Source organism: Mesoplodon mirus (genome assembly GCF_964341445.2).
Source record: "Mesoplodon mirus genome assembly, chromosome: 6".
Classification (NCBI taxonomy): Eukaryota; Metazoa; Chordata; class Mammalia; order Artiodactyla; family Ziphiidae; genus Mesoplodon; species Mesoplodon mirus.
The window spans coordinates 3,648,771-3,668,558 of record NC_138982.1 but is presented as its reverse complement, the minus strand read 5'-3'; the positions used below and the strand labels follow the sequence as shown (position 1 = coordinate 3,668,558).

At 39.5% G+C, this 19,788-nt stretch overlaps 1 protein-coding gene across 2 annotated transcripts in view; it reads left to right on the top strand.

Annotated features, from left to right (window-relative positions):
* Positions 1-426: 426 nt before the first annotated feature.
* Positions 427-19,788, top strand: part of STAG1 (STAG1 cohesin complex component) — a gene marked incomplete at its 3' end in the record, with an annotated part of 433,334 nt that continues 413,972 nt past the window's right edge. For both annotated transcript variants that reach the window (XM_082624612.1, XM_082624611.1), the window contains exon 1: positions 427-658. The remainder of the gene's footprint in view (positions 659-19,788) is intronic.

The following is a 19,788-nucleotide window of genomic DNA, read 5'->3' as shown; positions in this document are numbered from 1 at the left end:
TGCAAGAGCCGGGCGGGGCTCTGGGGAAGCGCCAGTCCCGCGACACGGGGAGGGGCCTCGGTGGAGGGGCCGGGGGCGGGTTTCCCTCCCAGGTCTCGGAAAAGCTCCAAAAATGGCGGGCAGCAGCTCAGCTAGCGGGGCGCGCAAGCGCCGCCGCGGTCATCCTTTCCGCCCGCCTCGGGCGGCCACGAACCGTCCACAGGGCCCTCACGGAGAGGTATCCGCCGCTCGCGATTGGCTGAGCTGGGCCAGCGCTCCGTGCGGGGGCCGGGCCGCCACGCAGCGGCCACGTTTCCCGCCCCGCTGGCGCGCGTGCGCGTAATCCCCACAGGAAAGCGTTTGCGCGCGTCCCCGCCGCGGCCTCCAGCTCGCGCCTCAGCTCCCTCCCCTTTCCGGGCAGGTCCGTCCCGTCAGCGAGGCAGTAAGCACGGCGGCCAGCAGAGGGCGGTCCGGACCCAAGTCTGCAGCGGCGCCATTGGCGTGTGGAAAATGCCACCAGATGGCGGGTTAGGATTGCAGCTCCGTTGAAGGCGCGGCCCCCGCTCCCGAACCCCCGGCGACCACCCCGTAACAACCCCCCCACATCGGGAATAACACACCGGAGACTTTTGGGGGGAAACTAGGTCGACGGCCGGCTGCGCCCGGATGGGCAGCTGAGGTGAGTGCGGGCGGCGGCGACGGCAGCGGGGGGCGGGAAAGAGGGGGAATGCGGCGGCAGCGGCGCGGGGGCTGGAAGCGCCGATCCAAGATGGAGGCCGGGAGAGAGCGAGAGAGCGCGAGCGGGGAGCGGGCGGGCCGGGCGCGGGCCCCGCGCGGGGGAGGGAGGCCGCGCGGGCCTGTGCGGGGCGCGGCGGTCGCCGGCCGTCCGGGAGCCGGGGGAAACGACTGTGGGCGCGGCGGGCGACCCGGAGCCCTGGTCACCTCGCACCCCTCTCGCGGGCCCCGAAAATTGTGCCCCCGCCCGTTCAGGCACTACGGCGACGGGCGCGGAAGCCTTTGTGGCGCGCTCGGGCCCGCCGCCAAGCCCGCCCTCCGCCCCCCCGCCTGGACTCTCGGGACTCGCCCGCGCCCGGCGGGGCCGGGCCGAGGCGGGCTGGTGCGAATGCCGCCCGCCGCCCTGCGTTTCTGCGGTGTTTTAGCGGCGGTGGCGGCGTCACATGACAACGAGCTCGCCTCGGCGGAGGGGCCGGGGGGTCGCTCGGCGTGGCGGCCGGCCCAGGCCTCTTCTCGGTGGGGTGGAGCGGGGGGCTGGCGCTTGGGGCAGAGGGGACATCGAAGCCGGGCTTTCCCGCTATCTGCCCTCCCCGCCCCCGACGGAGGCCTCCTTGTGAAACGTGTCCAGGCCGGAGCACTGCCCCGCTAGTTTGCCAGCCCCCCGGGAGACGAGGCCAATAAAAGTTGTTTTCCCTCCTTTCTCGGGGTGGGGGTGGTGGTGAAGAGCTGGGAAACTGGAGTGCCTGGAGTTGGACCTGGGCCTCGATTGGAGAGTCCAAACTGGGTGCTGCTTGTGTGTGTAGGGACTAAGAAATTTTCAGGTTTTAGGATTGTCACGTCAACCCTTACACCAACATTTGAAATTTTATCGATTTTCTTCACATTGCAGAGAATCGTGCCCCGGGCGTATAAATCATGGGATGGTTTTGGACGCTTATAGACTCAAAACGATGCTGTTTGTATGTGACGACAGCGAATTATTTGCTGTTAAAGTCGATGTTAAGATGATGAATATATAGTTTATTCCTTCTCGTGGTTGTGACTAGAAAGGACTTTATTTTGCATCTCTTAGCAAACATAGTGTTTATGAAAGTATTTGACTTGGCATAAAGAAAGTTGAGTGATTTGTAACTTACGTGGAATTTGACTTCACCTTTTAGATTTTCCTGTATCTTTTTAAGAAAATTGCAAATTCTGATGGTGAAGCACTTAGGAAAATACATATAACAGTGAAAATAAAAACAACCTGTGTATTGTATGATATATTGTACCACGTTCTCATATTTATAACGTACGAAATATTAAGGCTAAAAAAATTTGTCCGAGGGGGGAAATAGTGAAAGATTCGGAAAGGTTGTTTACTTGCTTTGGATTTTTGAGAATAGTTATAACACAGATTGTTTGCTATCTAAATAAAGTACTAAAAAACCGACAAGCGTTTTGCTAAAGCTTTTTCATTACATTTCAAAATGTACATTTTTTTCAGATGGTCTACCCATGGTCATTTTTACAACCAAACTACTTTTGATTGGAAAATTTTCAGTATCCACTTTAGTTTTGACATCCTGACAAAGCTAAGGGGTATATAAATAGATGTGAAATACGGGAAATTGTTATGTTACTAGGAATGCTTCCCTTGAAGACAGTATACAGGTACTGTTGATTTGAATGGCTCTTTTAAAGGCTTAAGGGGGCTGTGGTAGGGGAGAGAGAGCCCTGGACTGAAGTTACTTTAAACATACCCTAGGTTTGTGATCTTTGGGGTGTCACTCTTCCAGCCTTTCTTTCCTCATCACTAAAATGAAGGTAATAAATTATATGATAGTTGTATAACAAGCTGTGTGTGGAAAAGCCCTTCTTACTTATTAAAGCTGTACAAATTTATGTAATTTTATAGTTTTAATCTTTTTCCTTGATTCTGGATCTGTATATCTTCATAATCAGTGCTGTGAGGAGATACAGTGCACTCTGGAGAAAAAGATGTCTCTTCCCCCTTTTTATCCTTTTCTGTTTTGTCCTATGTTGATGGAGTGTAGTAGTTTTCTCTTTATGTACAGCGAAGTACCACAAATTTACTAGCTTAAACAACACCCATTTATTAGCTCACAGTTTCTGTAGGTGAGAAATCTGGGTACTTTGGGCTCTCTTTTCAGCATCTCACCAGGCTAAAATCAAGGTGTTAGCTGTGGCTGCCGTTCTTATCTGAGGCTCATGACCTTCTTCCGTGCTCACTACGTGTTGGCAGAATTTCCTTGTGGCTGTATGACTGATGTTGCCATCTTCTTTCTAGCTGTTGGCCAAGGACCTTTCTCAGTTCCTTACCACATGTTCACGTAGGCCTTTCACATCATGGCTGTTTGCTTTCACCCAGGCAAGCAGAAGTCAGTTGCTCTGGCTTACTCTGTCTCTGTCCTTTGGACTCCCTTTTAAGACCCCTTTTTAAAGCTGATCTGATTTGGTCAGACCCACTCAGGAAGGTCTCCTTTTTGGTGAACTCAACTGATTAGGGAACTTAAATACCTATGCAAAAATCTATTTGCCATGTAACAATCACAAGAGTGATGTTCCATTATATTTACAAGTCTCTCCCACACTCAAGGGGAGGGCTATATACTAAGGTGTGGGTCATTGTGGATTGTTAGAATTTTGCTTGCCATGGGGAAAGAAGTATTTTTACAGTTGCTTCTTTAGAATCTGGATGTACAAGAAGAGCACATAGGCAGAGCAGTATAACCCCACCTGGTAAGTTTACTCATACTGGTTTTGTCTTCATGCTTTTTCCTTTTTATATTTCATGGTAGCTCAGTTGAAGTGCGTCCCTCTATAAAAGCATTTTATTGCATTTAGAGGAAATTAAAAATAAAAGTTAAAAAGTTAAGTAAAAAGAAAAAAGGCAATAGAGATTATCTAATTCTCATTACTGCTTGATACCTATTGTTTTACTAATTTTAGGGATGAGATTGAATCTCAGGGAAGTTAATAAATTTAAATGCCTAAGATCACACTCTTATTAAGTGACAGGTAGATTCATAAACTCATTACACCAGACATTTGCTGTGGTGTGATTGGTCCAGCAACTTTTGAAGAAGGGATTATGAAAAAGAATAGTTATTTAAAATAGAGTAGGGATATTATTGGTGGACAAAGAGGGTAGCAGAAATTGGTCATGGTATGCGGGAGGTTTAACAGTCCAAGAAGCAAAACACCTTCAAGAGGAGGCAATTAGGACAGTTTTAGTTAAGAATAACAAGATTTAGAGACTATAACCAGGAGTTAAAATTGTTCGGGAGATACAGCTTAATTTCTTAATAGAGAGGTGATATAGTAAGCGCTTGGAAAATCTTTGCTAGCTGAATTAAAATATGAATCTCTAGAATTTAGATGATTCTTGGTACTGTGATGCTCTGTAGGGAAAAGTAGGAAGCAGAGACCTAACAGGATGCTCTTGCATAAGCCCAAGAAAGATGATTCTTGAGGTGGGAATTAGGATGTGTCTACAGAGGAGGAGGGATCAGTTTTCTGTCATTTTGGTAGTCAAGAGGATAGGATCCCAACTTCCTGTGTTTTAGTGCTGAGAGAAACCTTGTCTATTGACAAATGTGATTCTTTTTAAGTGAGCTTTAAGTAGGTCATAGACCACTTCGTTTTATAGAATCCTTTTTCTGTTTCACTCCTTATTTCTTCCTTCAGGTTTCTTCTCCCTCTTGTAATTCTTTAAGCCAGTTAGTGCTTAAAGGACATCTCAATCCTACCTTCTTTATAAGATACATCCTTAGTACCATGGGCCTAAATGATGTACCAGTTGGTTGCCCAAATTTCTCTAAGGAGTTTTGCTATAATTAAACAGCTCTAGAGATGGCTTTTAACTTGCTAGAAGCTCCAAGTTACAAAAACATTTTATGTTGTGACCCAGTACAAACACACACACCATGGAAATAATGTCTAACCTTTATGTGGTACACGCTGATTTTTTAATTTTTTCTTTCTTTTAAATTAAGAATGCTGGTTGCAACTCACCTATGTGATATCATGACTTACAGCAACCCACAGCCGAATTATAATCTCATTGGTAATTGGGAGAGTGCAAAGTAGAACCATAAGAAGAAATCATTTCACTTCTATCAGATTGGCAAACATTAAAAATTCTGATAATATCAAGTGTTAATGAGAATGTGGGGAAATTAGACTCCCACTTTTGGAGGGACATAGTCATTTTGCAAAAGAAAATGACTTTTAGTAAGTTGAAGAATACATGTACCATAAACCTAGCAATTATACTTATGTCTTTATATTTCTGATGAGAGATATTCTTGTATGTTGGGGTAGGTGAACAAAAATATTTGCAGTAGCCAAATTTAGCAACAGAGTGCTCATCATTCTACCACAGGTTTTCAAACACCAGTGGTGGTTTTCAAATGTTAATTTTGGTGCCTAGGATAACCTCACTTGATCACAGCGTATTATCCTTTTTATGTTTAATATTTTGTTAGGGCTTGAGGATATTTCTTCCTCAGGGATATTATTTTGTAGTTTTCTTTGGTTGTAATTTTTTTTTCAGGTTTCAGTATTAGGATTATGATGGCCTCATAAGATAACCCGGGGAGGTGTTCCCTCTACTGACTGAAAGACTTTGTGCAATATTCCTTGACTGTTTGATAGAATTCCTCAGTGATACCTTTTGAACTTAAAATTTTTTTTTTTTTTTTGTGGGAAGACTTTTGGTAAATTCAAATTTAATTTTTACTAGACATAGGGTTATTCAGATTTTGTTTCATCTTATGTTAGTTTTGTTGTATTTTTAAAGGAATTTGTTGACATTAGTTGTTTATATGATTCCCTTGTTATCCTTTGACTGCTTGTAGGATTTGTAGTGATATCTCTTTAATTTCTGGTGTTGTTAATGTGTTCTTTCTTTTTTTTCTTGGCCAGTCTAATTCTTGGTTTATCTATTTGTATCTCTTTTCAAAAATAACATTGCTAATTTTCTCCATTTGTCTTTTCTCTCTCATTTGTTTCTGTTCTTTATAATTTTCTTTCCCCCATGTATTTTGCTTTTCTTTTTCTAGCTTCTTAAAGTGGTCATAGATTTCAGACATTTCTTGTTTTCTAATGTAAGCATTCAAAGCTATAGATTTTCCTCCAAGCACTGCAATATCCTGCAGATTTTGATATTTTTATTATCTTTTAGTTTGAAATAGCTGCTGATTGCTTTGTGATTTCTTTGTTGACCCATGGATTATTTAAAAGCGTGTTGTTTAATTTTCATGTATTTGGGATTATTTTAGATATCTTGTTATTGATTTCTAACTTAATTTTATTTTGAGGTCTTGAGATATATTCTGTATGATTTTAATCTTTTTAAGTGTACTGAACCTTGTTTTATGGTTCATCATATGGTTTATCTTGGTAAATGTCCCTTTCACACTTGAAAGACTATTCTGCAGCTGTTGGGTGTACTATTCTGTAAATATCAATTAGATTAAGGTGCTTTGGTAGCATTTTTCAAATCATTTATGTCTTGGGTTTTGTTTTATTTGTTTCATTTTTTTTAGTCTAGTTCTATTCAGTTGCTGAGAGGGATGTTAAAATATCCAACTATGACTGTGGAATTATCTGTTTCTCCCTTAATTCTGTTAATTTTTGCCTCATGTATTTTGAAGCTCTGTTATTAGGCACATACAATTTATGATTATTAGGTCTTTCTGATGAATTGGGCTTTATGAAATGTCCCTCTTTATCCCTGGTAATAGTCTTTGTCTTAAAATCTGCTTTTCCTGATATTAATATAGCCACTCCAACTTTCTTGAGCTTACTGTTTCTGTAGTGTATTTTCTTCCATCCATTTACTTGAAACTCTTTTTTCCTTTATATTTACAATGTGCCTCTTGAAGGCAGCGTATAGTTGAGTTTTGCATTTTTTATCCTTTCTGACAGTATGGAAGTGGAATCTATCAGTTATAATAAACATGGATTATGTGCGAATGCCTGTCAAGAACTGTGAAAGTTCGGAGATTTTGCCCTACTTGCAGGCTAAGTTAACCTGCTACAGTTTAATGGAGTCTTGAGACTCCTTGGTCAGAGATGAAGAACAGTGCGTTACAGCAATAGCACTAGCCACGGCTATTAGTGTCAGGTCTTGGAGCCCCAGTTTGTACGTGGTAGAAGGAAGGTGTGACGCTCGCACATGCATTGGGTTGTGTTAGCGGAGGGGAGTCCCAAGCTCAGAGAAACTGGAATCTTTATAATGGGTTTAAGCTTACCTCTCCATTTCTCTGAGGGAGATGCTATTTCTTTTTCCCAAGATTCTACAAATATACTTGAAAAGATTGGATCAAAGGCAGTCGGTGCCTCTGCTTTCAAGACAGGCAGAAAAATAAGAGACTCATGGAGGATTGTCTTTCAAAACTGCTCAGTGAATTTTCCCAATTTCCTCTATGTTATTAGCTTCGATTTTTCTTTTATTTCGTACATGGCCCCAACCTAGCTTTCCAGCTCTGTCTCTGCGCTGTACTTCTCTGTAGGTTTTATGCTCTCACCAATTTGATTACATACTTATATTCCCCCCCCCCCATGTCTTTGTTCTGGGGTATAATGTGTGTGTAAGAAACACTCATTGAGTGTTTACTGTATACCAGTAAATATTTTACAGTAACCCTGTGAGGAAGTTATTATTATGTTGCTGCTATCTGTTTTACAGGTTAAACTTATTTAATCTTAAATTAACTAAATTAAGTTTATTAGATTTGCTTAAACCTCTCAAGTTTGTGATGAGGGAGGGACACATTGTAGAGACGTTTTTTGGAGTATTCTATTTCTTGATGTTAGTAGTAGTTACGTGGAGTGTTCACTTGATAATTCTTTAAACTGTTATCTAGATTTTATGTATTATGCCGTATAGTTGATATAGCTCACAAAGAAAGGAAAAACAGAAAAAACAAACACTGAGCTGTAGAATCTGTGTAAAATCTTTCCTGATAACTTCAGCCAACAGTTATCACCGTCTTTGTATTTTCATTTACTGCAAATGCATTATTGCATTTATTGTTGGCACTTTAAGACTTGGTAAGTGGTGGTGTTCATAAGACACGGTATTTTGTAGACTAATTGTTGCAAGGCCAGACAACTAATAAATGAGAGAGCCAGGATTTAAACCCAGACTTACTTTCAGAACCCACACTCTAAATCTGTTAAAAGGGCATTTTAATCTCAGCCTTATTTATGCTTTTTGTAATCTTTTGAAGTTTATTTTACAAAGATTTGGTTTTCTTTCTTTTTCTATCATATAACAGTCATGAGGTCTTGAGTAGAACATTTAATTTCTAGAGGCCTCAGTTGTCTTATTTCTGTGATGGGAATCCAGTTAAGATTCTTTCAGCAAATATTAATATGAGTGCTTACTCCATGACTAGTAGTGAGTATACAAAGTTGTTAAATACATAGACTTTGCTTTTAAAGAGCTTCTGTTTTATGGGGAGAGATTATAAACCGAAACCGAAACCAAACCCCAAAGCAACAAAACAAATAGGGATACTACCTGAAATGTTGTGAGGGCGTTAGGTTCAGGATACTTTGGAAGCATAAAGTGCAGAGGTAAGAGGACAAGCCCTTCTCCTTGTCAGGTCTCCCCAAATGATAGATTATTTTTAATGGGTCAGGAAGAGTCGGAAGAGTTTTTCAGGGTAGTCCTTTTATTTTCTAATTGAGATAACAATACTTAACTATTACCTGTATTGTCTTTAGGCTCTCTGACAAGATTTCTCTTCATAATTGTTGAGTTGGTTTAAAGGTTCAGGTAGAGGTTTGAGACACCACTGCTTGTCTCCTCAATCTTAGGCAGAAAAAAAGTTTTATACATAGTCAAGCATGAACATGACCTGATTGTCTCTTTTGAGGTACCTGATTCCCTCTGTTATTCTAAAGCTCTGTCGATTCTATTATATCATGTTATTATTTTTTCTTATCTCATTTAGAGTACTGAGAGGTAGGCTTTCTCTGTTCTCTAGTAGAGATAGTACAAGGTAGCATATGTGCAGAAATTCTTATGACAGAATGCAAGATACAAAAGCTAAAGAATGTCTTAAGCTGTGTTCTGCTTTATTTTTAAAGCGTAAATTAACTTTCAGGAAGAAAATGCCTTACTTACCTTGTACTGTTAGGGATAGTTAAAAAGTTTGTATGTTCACAGATGAAGGAAGCATTATCACATGATTAAAGGCTAAGAAAGCCATTATATATTGTCCAAGAGAGTTCCTGACACCTGAGTTAACACAGCCTATGTCAAATTCTAACTCATCTCCTTCCTAGGCATGTAAACTTGGGCAAATTCTTTAACCTCTCTAAATCTCAGTTTTCTCACCGGTATAATGGAAGTAATAAAAGCATGTCTCGTGGATTGCTGTGTCAGTTAAAAAGTTAACTCTTAACTATTAGACTATGTTGCATTGTATATAAATCCAAAAGACATTAATCTTAAATTTAAAAGGTGAATAAAATTATAATCCAGATAAGTCATAAGATTACTTTCCAGAAGCAGAGTTTTAATTAATTGGTTCTTACTAGCACATAAAGCTAGTTTAATAAACTATTAATGAGAGAGGTCAGAGGATGAGGTACTCAGGTTAATAGAGAGGTGAGAGTTATAGCCAGAGTTTTCTGCTTATTGTTAAACGTATTTTAAAAATAAGGCTCTTTTTTTCTTTAGAAAGTACTGTATCTTGGAAAGCCATTGTAATGCTTCCTTGGTAATTGAGAAAATTTGAAGACTGTATCAGGATTTTTATTTATGAATATTAGCTTTGCATGTATAATTTTGCAAACAAAGAGACTTAAGAATGAATCTTTACCAAAAGCAAAACATAATCTTGAAAGTTACCTCTTTAAGTTCCTAGACAAAGTAAGATGGTTAGATGGCTGCTTTTCCTCTCATAAAAATGGGGTAGAGGGAACAAAACCTGGGTTAATCTGAGTTTTTAAAAAAAGTTTTGGATATTTAATATTTTATTTTATAAATGCAAAGGGAGTGTGATACAGGAGAGAGAAAACTAGTATAGGGCCAGTGACTTGAGTTTTAATTACAGCTTTACCACTAACTGGCTGTGTGTCTTTGAGTCACTACTTCTCGGAGCCTCAATTTCTTCATTGTAAAATTAGTTTCCAAGATTCCTGTAAATTTTTTAGTCCATGTTGAAATAATCAAGAAATCAATTCTGAATCAGGTAATGCAAAGTTTTTGATTTTAAAGACTTTAGTTTTGAAAAACCTAAGTGTGTTATCAGCAGGCCCTTTTGTCTCATCTTCCAACAGGTTATTAGAATAATTCATGCTTCCCCCTAGCTGAGTAGTGTACAGGCCAAATACGTTAATATTTAGATAGTATTTATGGCTTTTGGTTCCAGCTGTGGGTGTGTGTTTGCTTCTTTATTTGGTGAGAAAGAGATAGATTAGCAAGTGTCTTCATATAATTTTAGTCATTGTGAGTCATTCAAACATGTATTGAACATCTACAGTGAGCCATACACTGTGGGTATAAAAACATTAAAGCACAGCTCTTCCTGATGTATAGAGAAGGCAATTCAAGACTCAGAACTTAGGTGTGATATAACCTTCTCCAAAAATCCTTTCCAGACAGCCTTATTGCCCCTTCCTCCCATCGTCTCTCCCTTTCTCAAGTCCGGGGTTGATCTAAGGGCTCTTGCTTTGTGTTTTAGTGGTAGGGTGTGCCAGGGCTGCCATGACTGGTTGGGAATTGGTGGTGCTCTGTATAAAGGTGCCATGGCCAAGGGGCTAGGTGGGGACTGGAATCCAGGTTTCACTCTGCTTGACCAACTGTCCGTTTGCCTTTTCAGCATTTTCTAATTCGCCTGCCCAAAGGAGGCCTTTTCCCCCAATTCTTGCAAAACAGCCTGTATATGGTAGCAGATATCTAACCCGTGCGTTAGTATACCATTAAGAATATTCTGTAGTGTGTTTTTTTTTTGGCAGATAAGTATTATAGTAGGTAATAAATGCCTTGAGGTGGTTTGTTGAAGTGAGCAAATGCTTCCTGAAGGCAAATTCTTATATAAGTTTTGAAAGAAAAGTGAAAGCCAAGCAAGAATGGGATGATGGAGATGGGAATGGCATTCCAGGTGAATATACAGGGACAATGTAGTGATGTAGTCTAGAACCCAGTGGTTCTTAAATTGTGCTCCGTGCCTCAGCAGTATTAACATTACCCGAGAACTTGTTAGAAATACAAGTTCTTGGTCCTCACCCCAGTCCAATTGAATCAGAAATTCTTGAGATAGAGACCAGCAATTTGTGTTTTGAGAGCCACTACTATAGCCCACTTCTTGAGGAAGCATTATTTGAGTGTGTGTGAAGAGCTTGGGGTTACCTATAGAGGAGTGATTAAAATATAGAGCCGTAAGCAGTGACCAGAGTGCCTAGTGTGCCAAACTAGAGTTTGAACTTTGTCCTTAGGCCAGTGGCTGCACATTAGAATCACCTGGGAGCTTTAAAAATATACCAAAGAATGAGTGGGATCTACCCCAGACCAACTGACATCAAATCTCTGATTTTCTGATGCACAGAGGGTTCTGAAGTACATAACTGTCAGAACTTGGTTACTGATTATAATAGTACACATGTTTATTGAGAATGTGGCAAATACTATGTTGAGTAGCATGATAATAAACACAGTTATCTTACATAGGTATTACTCACATTTCACAGAGGAGGTAAAGTACCTTTTCCCAATATTATCTAGCTAGGAAGCAGCGGGTTTGAGTCCAGGTTTTTATAACTCTGAAGTCTAATCTCTTAAGCAACTTTTTTTTTAAACCTGGAGTTCCTAAACTTAGATGGGAAAATAATATTTTCATTTTCCCTAACCTCTAAGTGAGATTAGCATTTTCTTCAGCTTTGAATGTAGGCAACAAATCACAGTTGTATGAGCAATGCTGTAACTTTGTTACCAATAGAAATCAGAAATATTTTCATATTAAATTACAGATGTTGCAGATATCTCAAAATATCTTTTATCCTAATCAGTGCTTTAAAATTGGGCTGTTAGACCCACCTCTAGATCTTTTATTTACTGTGTTAAAGAAGCACATACAATACTGTATCACAAGTTTTTTTTGATATGTTGATAATTATATTTGAATATAATTAATAACAAGTTCCTTTTCTAAGTATGGTAGCCTTTGCAGAGAGTGTTTAGTAGGGTAAGGTAGACAGGAAATAAAAAATTCATTTGTTTTGTTATCTTGTTGAATAGAGATCCTTAAAAAAGTCTCTCTTTCCTTCACCACTTCTCTTTTATTTGACTTGTTAAATAGACCAAAACCCAAGTTCTTTGTTACCTGTCAAAGTTATTAGATGAAAAACTACTTTGGGTTTAGAGTGCTTTTTTCCTAAGTACTTCTTAAAAAATTAGAGAAGATAAGCATTATCTTATCAGGCATTCTAACTCTCCTGTAGTCTGTTACAGTGCTGTTTAATAGAACTTTCTGCAGTGATGGAAATGTTTTGTATATGTGCTATCCAGTATGGCAGCTGTTAACCATAATGATGCAAAGAAACAAAATAACAATAACATTAATAGTTAACAGTTTTGGTAACCTTAATAGTTAACAGTATTTCCTATATACCAGGCACTGTTTAAGCATTTTACATACATTAACTTATGTGATCCTTACAACAAGCCCATGAGGTGGGTAGTGTTGTAAAGTCTTAGTTTACAGATGAGGAAACTGAGGCATGGAGAAGTTAAGTGATTTTCCAGAGTTCACATAGCTAGTAATTAGCAGAACTGGGATTCAGACCCTGGCAGTCTGGCTGCCTTTATGTTTCCTTTATAATATATTGCTTTACTACTTTCCACAGAACCCCCCCCCCCAATGCATGTACAGAATGCTGTCAGAAACAGTATATTAAAAAGGAATTTAAGATAAATCATTTTGTTCTAATTATTAGCTAAAAGTTGTGGAGTTTTCTATAAGTAGACTTGTATTTGTATTAGACATATTAGGTATTTTTAGTAACCAACACTGATATTGTTAAACAGTAACTTATATTTTTCCTGAATTTAAAGCTGTGTTCAGAAATTGAATATTCATATGGTTATTTTGTTTACTGAGCTAACTGAAGTATAATTCTGAAGTCATTTTATGATAAACTGGCTTTGGTTAACGGATATTTTGCTTTCCTCAGTCAACATACATATATGAATGAGTAACCTGTGTTACACCTAGTATGGTATGTTATGTTCCTGGAGGCCTGGAAGGGGAGAGGTATCTCCTAGGTACAAAATTACATTTTTACTGTATTCAGGGCGAGCTGGTGGTAGAGTGATATTAAAAGGGTCAAGAGAACTGTCACTTTTCAGTTATCTGTATAGGTGTTGTGCTTGGTGCTTTACATACAGAGCCATCAGTTATTGGATACAGGTTGTTTATCACACCCATCCAAGTGCTTTAGATTCATTACATATGTCATTTAATCTGCACCCAGTGCTTCAGAGAACATGATGATGACAAAGATACTTTATGGATGAGGGCTTTGTTAGTCTCTTCCTCTCCCCTCCACTCTCCTCCCTCCACTTCAAGGGAATGATCATAAATATAGGTGGGGAATGAGAGGGGGGTGGAGTTGAAGTTATTGATACCAACTTATCTAGTACTTAAGGTTCTCGAGTTAATAAATTTGTTCATTTCATTTTGCCTAGATGCTGGAAATAAGGCAGACAAGGTATTTGTCCTCATGTGAGAGACAGTCAGTAATGAGGTAAACAAAATAACTACACTGCGTTAAAAGCTGTAAAGGGAGTAAGTGAGGTACTGTGATGGGTAATAGTGAGATGCATAAACAGTCTGGAAAGGCATCTTCGAGGATGTTAAATTTAAGCTGAGCTTGCACATAACCTGGCAAGAATGGTTCAGGCACAAGGAAGAGCAAAGGCAAAATCTCTATAGCAGAAATGGCTGTGGTATTTTAGGGACTGAAAGGTCATTATGGAGGGAGCATAATGCAGGAAGAATGTAGTGGCTTCACCTGAGTTTGGAGGGGTAGGCTAGAATCTGGATTACATAGGATACGTTTGGATGAGCAAGGCTCTAAGGAGCGCAGATTTTATTATAAGTAAAATGAGAAACCACTGGAGAGTTTTAAGCAGAGAAATGTTTAAAAAACGTCCCTCTAGCTCGGTGATTCTCAACTGTGGGTTGTATTTTGCTTTCAAGGGGACATTTGGCAATCTGCAGACATTTTCAGTTGCCACAGCTGGGGGTGATGATGTTCGCTACTGGCATTAGTGGGTAGAGATCAGGGATATGGCTAAATATTCTGCAATAGTACAGGACAAGCTCCCTCCAGCGAAGTATTGTTGGCCCAAAATATCAACGGTGCCAAGGTTGAGACACCTCTAGCTGAGGTGTGAATGTTGGATTGTGCTGGGGGTGGAATGGAAGAGGGGAGTGTTAGGTCGTTGCAGTGTTCAGGTGATGGTGCCTGGGCTATGGTTGCAATAGAGGTAATAATGAGAAGTGTTGTGATCCTTTATGTGTTTTGGAAATGACGAGTCAAGAATGATCTCCAGGTTTCTAACTTTAATAACTGAGTGAATGGTGGTGCCATCCTAAGATGGTAAAGAGCAAGAATGAAGGGTTCTAATTTTTAAAATCTTATTTCATGGAGCCTGAGTTGCCGTTAAGAGACGACACAGCACCATTTTATGTACAATAAGAAGAAACATGCCGTATGCCTGTGCGGTCTATAATTGGTCATACCAGCCACTCATTGCTTTGAAATCTTCTATCCCCAGAGACTTGACAATTTCTTCTGTCTTCATTTGCATTGCTTGGCATGTGATAGGTTGTCCTTTGGCATGTATCTCAGTAACAAAGCATAATACAGCTTCATCTACTTCTGGCTGTTCTCATATCCCATAAATCACTTTATCGTTGCTTTGTGAGAAAACATGGAATTGGGATTATTACTAGCAACAATGAAATTTGATTTGCTAATATCAATTTTTGTACCTTTGTACACAGTAACTTTTCAGTGTCAAGACATTTTAAAGGTAGTTAAACTCAACATGAATGAAACTAACAATGCAGATAACACAGTTTATGACAAGGTGAACAGCTATGTCTGAGTTATGGATGAACAATGACAGCTAAGTTTAATTACTCTGTCCAGCACAATTAGAAACTGTGATTGATTGTGAGATGCATCTTTACCTCAGAAATGTTAAAATAGGGGAAAATGTATATATTAGAGTGGGTACAATACAGTAGATGGTGAGAAGCATCCCCTACCAGCCCATCAAACGTATGATGTGGGTTGACATGGATTGACAGCACCGGTGATGGTCCTCGTGTTAATGTGAGTGGTCGCTGTGTATGGACGCTCACCTTTTACAGGTCACTGGCAGGTGCACATCTGCATTTGCAAGCAGCTGTTGAGACAGTGGTAGAACTTGTTGGAAGAATGGATACAGAGGATGGCAGGTAAGACATAGTTCTTAGGCACCACTGTGGAGACTGAGTGCTGACATTGACGCAGTGCGCCTCCATCACGTGTGTGTGTGTTTGAGGCTGTGTGCCAGTACCAGCAACACAGCTGTACAGAGTAGAGGTTCAGGCAAACACGTCTCAAGTTTGGCTACAGAGCCTACTGCCGTTTTGTCCACATGGCACTGTGGTGTCTAGTTTAACTTACAGAGCTTTGGAAAACAGTTTGCTAACGGTTTTGCTGCACCATATAAAGAGGACAGTAACCGTCACCTACAACAGATACTGAAAGTTTATCAACCAAAACAAAGTTCCTGTGTGTATAAGTGATGTGTGCATAGGTATGTTAGTAATGCTTCTTTGACAGGCAAAAACCAGATCTCTTAGTACCACCACGCTTCATGAAAACAGCTGTGGCTCTTTAGTCCAAACCATAGCCAGGCATCTCAGAAACATCAGGTATTCCTGTGAGGTCTGATAGTGATTCCGCTCCCCCCCCCCCCAGCTAATAACCATATTGGTTAAGTTGCAAATACCCTACTATGACTTTATCTTACTTGTTTGGCACTTAATTAAATACTGTTTGTATTGTGAGAAACTGTGATAATTCACATGTGGGTTTCTTTTCTATACTATGAAGTGTCTTCAGGGTAGGCACATGTTGCTTTTGTGTGCTCCGTAGCAGCAGAGCAAGCACATTGCTGGGCAAAATAATAGACACTCAATAAATGGTACTTAAATTCAGCCAAATTAAATAATTTAGATTCATATCATATACTAAGCTTGACTGTTATACTTTAAACCTTTTTATTAGAGATTATTTCATTACAGCTTCAGATGTGCTGAAAACATCATTCTTTGCTGAGATTAATGCCTTTACTACGCTGTTTGTTCGTAAATCTTTCCAGCCACCTTTTTCCTGTTGACTTTGTTACTCCATTCACTCATTATATATTGTTACTGACCAGTTTTACTTTAAGGTCAAGCTAGACAGAGCTTGGAAATAGAAAATAATTCTTTTGTCATATGACCTCACTTTAAACAGATACACACACTATTAAAGGGTGGTATACTGATGTATGGGGTGAGCGATTTGCTTACAGTAAGATTTTGGATAAAGGTTCATTGATTCACTAAGAAATTTGGAAACTTCCTTAGTTAAATCAAAATATCATTGGAAAAAAAATCTTTGGATTTACATAGAAATGTTGAGGAACATATAAATTTGCAATTATAATACTTTAAGCATTTGACCTTTTCCATTTGGAACCTTTCTAGTTCCTCTAAAAAAGGAAATTTGAATTGTTAGACAGGAGCATTCCATTTTCTAAACTAATAAGGAAAAATGGTACTTTGCTGTAAAAGACCTATTCATGAATTTCTGCATATGTTGTTGAATTTTTTGATTTCTTTTTGAACATAGACATTGACAGTTTCAATCTTATAGAGCCTTCTAGTCCTTTGACACCTCTTTTGTCCCCTTCCTGCCTTAATTTTCTTAAGTAGCTTGGAACCTTATATAACTTTTGGAATATGCTGAGCTGCTTTGCTCTTTTATCTCTTCATTGCATCTGTCTAACCCATACTCAGCCACAGATCAGTTAATCTTTTTCATTTCTATGTACCTGGCTCTGACCTGCTGAGCACATCTGGAGAAAACCTTAACTTTGCACACTGGAGCCACTAAATATTCATGCTCACCAATCTTAATTGGACCCTCAACATTACCCAGTAATTCTTCTTTTTTCCTAGTTAGTTCTTTTTCATTTCTCATAGCAGTTATTTAAAAATTTCTACTCTCTTGTAGCCCCCTTAACCACTTACCCTCTCTTTCTCAGTAGACGGCCTTATCTATTCATTGATAAACTTGGACTTAATTACTATTTTATTTTTGGAAGATGTTGAAATGATTGAAACGAGGCTAGGATAGAGATTACTCTGACATTTGCTAGGCCCAACCCTTGAAGGCACACAGCAAACTAAGAAATTTTAGAACAAAATTTGAAATACGTATCTGTAATAATTTTGGTTGAATCTACTGTGGGCTAATTTTAGTATAAAATCACTTTTCCAGTTATACTTACATTCTTGGAGTAGTCTTATGTTTTGAAATTTAAGATTAAAAGACGTTCTTCTGTGTTGTGTTAAAGGTTCCAAATAAATATGCCAGCTTTTAAAATTGCCATATAACATGTTAATACATAAAGTACACTGCTCGTAAGTTTGATGAATTTTTACCATGTAACCACCTCCCAGATCAAGATCTAAAACATTTCTAGCACCCCCAAAAGGTTCTCTTCTCAGTTATTTCTCCCTCCCCTCCCCCAACCTATTCCAGCTTTTGTAGCCATCAGTTAATTGTACTTTGGCTTCTTTTGCTCAACGTGATGTTTGTGAGATTCATCCATATTGTGGCATGTACCCACAGTTCCTTTTTTATTGCTATGTAGTATTCTGCTCTATGAATATACCAAAACATATATCCTTTTTTTTTTTTGGTGCATGGACAATTGGGTTCTTTTCAGTTTTGGGCTGTTATGATAAAGCTACTGTGAACAATCTTGTACAAGTCTCTTGGTGAACACATGCCCTTATTTTTTTGGATACATATACCTAGAGTGGAATTGCTGGGTCATAGTATACTTCGCAATACCTCTTTTGTAATGGAACCAAATCATTAACTGCACACTCGTGTATCTATAAGCGATTTCATTTCTTTTGGTAAAGAATACAAAAAGAGCGTTAGGTTTTCTAACAAGATTCTAATAGAAGGCACTTCCTAGTTTTTATTTACATATAAAATTAAAATTCTTCATTTGGTTCCAAATGGAACTGTTTTTGTGTCTGTTAGTACTTGCTTCAGTATTGTTTTAAAGTCTTTAATTCATTTAATTTGTTTATTTTTGGCTGCATTGGGTCTTCATTGCTGCACGCGGGCTTCCTCTAGTTGCAGCGAGCGGGGGCTACTTCTTCTCGTTGCGCCGTGTGAACTTCTCATTGCAGTGGCTTCTCTTTCTGCAGGGCATGGGCTCTTGGTGTGCGGACTTCCGTAGTTGTGGCACATGGGCTCAGTAGTTGTGGCTCGTGGGCTCTAGAGTGCAGGCTCAGTAGTTGTGGCACATGGGCTTAGTTGCTCCACGGCATGTGAGATCTTCCTAGACCAGAGCTCGAACCATGTCCCCTGCATTGGCAGGCAGATTCTTAACCACTGCACCACCAGGGAAGTCTTTGTTTATAAGCCTTTGTTCAAATTAGAGCATTTCTCTCTACTATAGTTTATCTTGATCTCTGTAAGATTATGTATCTTATTTATTAAAGGATTTCTGACTGCTTTTAAGACTGCAGAAAATAATCATTGATTTTTCTTTCTGGTAGAAGCACAGGTTTTCTTGCTTTTGTTGGGTTGGCCTTTTAGACACTTGCAGTGTCTAAAGTGGAAGTAACAGCTGGATTTGGAGACTGGAGATCTGGATTCTAATCCAGGTTCGTCTGTTTATCAGCAGCATGTCTTTTTGTGAATAACTCTTTAACTCATGGACTCACTAGTACTGGGAACAAGCATGTATGTCCTGGTCATCTCAGAGGATGCTGGATTAGTAACTGGGCTGCCGTAACAGTGCTCTATGAACTATGAGATATGAATATAAGCAGTTGTCTTTTGGGGGGACATTTTGTATGTTTGCAGATTTCTGAGCAGCATTCATCTAGTTTGTAAAACAAAATACAAATTGCAGTTTTCGGAGGCATGCAGCAGGGCAGAAGAGTGTCTCTAGGGAAGGCTGACTGCCTGATGAGTCAGTTCTTAAGTGTGGCGGGAACTGATGAACTATGTAGCAGACTCTGGTTCTCAGAATTGATAATGGTTAGAAGTTCAATTTATGATTTAAATGTAGGAGTGACTTAGGTTTCAGGTGAAGTCGGAGGTATGAATTAGGGTGTCAGGTTATTGATACACATTGAGAAATGTAAATTTTCAAATGAAATGGACTGTCCGTGTTCATCAGTCATTTCGTTTTCCTCCTGTCGGAAGACCTGTATCAGACACAGATTATAATCTGAAGATTGACCAGTAAACCTGGAATTAACCCAAAGTGAGTTAGATCATCTTAGTTGTCAGTATTATTGAGCTGTGATAGCCTGATACATATGTCTGAACTACAGCAGATCCGGGTCAGAACACTATCCAGAGACAGTGTTGGAGACAAACTGCGAGATTTAATGTTTCAACACTCTTCACTCTTCAGCTAATTTGGTTTCAGCTTTCATATAGTCATGGACAAGAGCTAGGTCCTGATTCCCATGTCACCTTGTTTGTATTTTGTGTATTTACTTTTTCATTCTACAGGTGATTTATCTCTTGATGTTTGATTCTCTAATTTAATTCTCACTGTGACTTAGTACCTCAGTTTTAAAGGAGTCTTTTTCTGTGTGTCCCATATACTGCTTCACTAGGGGATTTAATCTATCCTTGCAAAGTTGAGTAAGACATACGTTGCTTCTAGTGCCACCTTACTTCTGGGTGTAGGAAGAATAAGGATTTTGTAGTCAAGCCTGGATTTCAGTATTGGCTCTGACATCT